Source organism: Pyrus communis, chromosome 17 (genome assembly GCF_963583255.1).
Source record: "Pyrus communis chromosome 17, drPyrComm1.1, whole genome shotgun sequence".
NCBI classification, from domain to species: Eukaryota; Viridiplantae; Streptophyta; class Magnoliopsida; order Rosales; family Rosaceae; genus Pyrus; species Pyrus communis.
In genome coordinates, this window is record NC_084819.1 from 15,654,180 (window position 1) to 15,655,140 (window position 961).

General features: G+C 39.8%; 1 pseudogene; it reads right to left on the reverse strand.

Moving 5' to 3' along the window:
• Positions 1-303: 303 nt before the first annotated feature.
• On the reverse strand, positions 304-961 carry LOC137721766 (PHD finger-like domain-containing protein 5A; annotated as a pseudogene).

Consider the following 961-nt stretch of genomic DNA (forward strand, 5'->3'; position numbering starts at 1 on the left):
GTATGGTTGGATCATCTACCAAAGGTGTTCACCTGCAGAGCATAAGTTTCGGATCGCATTGTATACCGAGGTTTTTTCTTTTGACAACCATAATCTATGGGAAGGGGATCGAATTCTGAAGCAAATGGTCGGACAAGACAATATCTGGCCAAAATCACTACGCGGAATGAATTCAATTGAGATTTTGAAGGATTTTGAAAGAGTATGGCATTGACATACTGAACCATTAACCAACAAGCAATCTTTAGCAGAATCCCTTGGCAACTTCAGTAGAAGATAAAAGGAAATGCCAAGTTGAGATAATGAACATATAATCGCATATTTAAAATTGGATCAACAAAGCTCCAAGTACAATGAGGACTTCAAACATCCATAGATGGATGCCACAGTCAAACTACAAAGATTACGAGGGAGAAATACCGAAGTCATAAAGTACTCCGCTAGACTAGCCACAGAATTAGAGTTGGTTGGAAATATATCGAATGAGAAAATACAACAGTCAAACTTACAAGCAGTAATAAGCAAGCTTCCTAAGAAAAACACCTGATTGTAATATAGCCTAAGCCTCAATGATGAACACAACAAAATGATTTCCGTAAGCTAAACGAAACTTGACCTGCTAAGGATCATCTTTTCTTGAAACCATACTTTTTCCGTTCATAGAACAGATCTGTTTTGGCACTTCCCAGATTCACAATTTTCAGACAACCATCTCTATCTTTCTCCTGCTGAGTACACACTCTTCGCAGTAATAAGCATCAGAAATTCCAACCCCTCCACAGATAACTCACCTTCCCTGGAAAGATCCATAGTTGCACTCATCGAAAACCTGAACAAGCGTGCAAGGATGCACATAAGAGTCACAAATTACACACTTGCCGTCACACTTCTCACACAACCTTCCAATGGCTATCCCAGGTTGCTTCCAGCACATAAACAGGTCAGGATGATGCTTCACCAT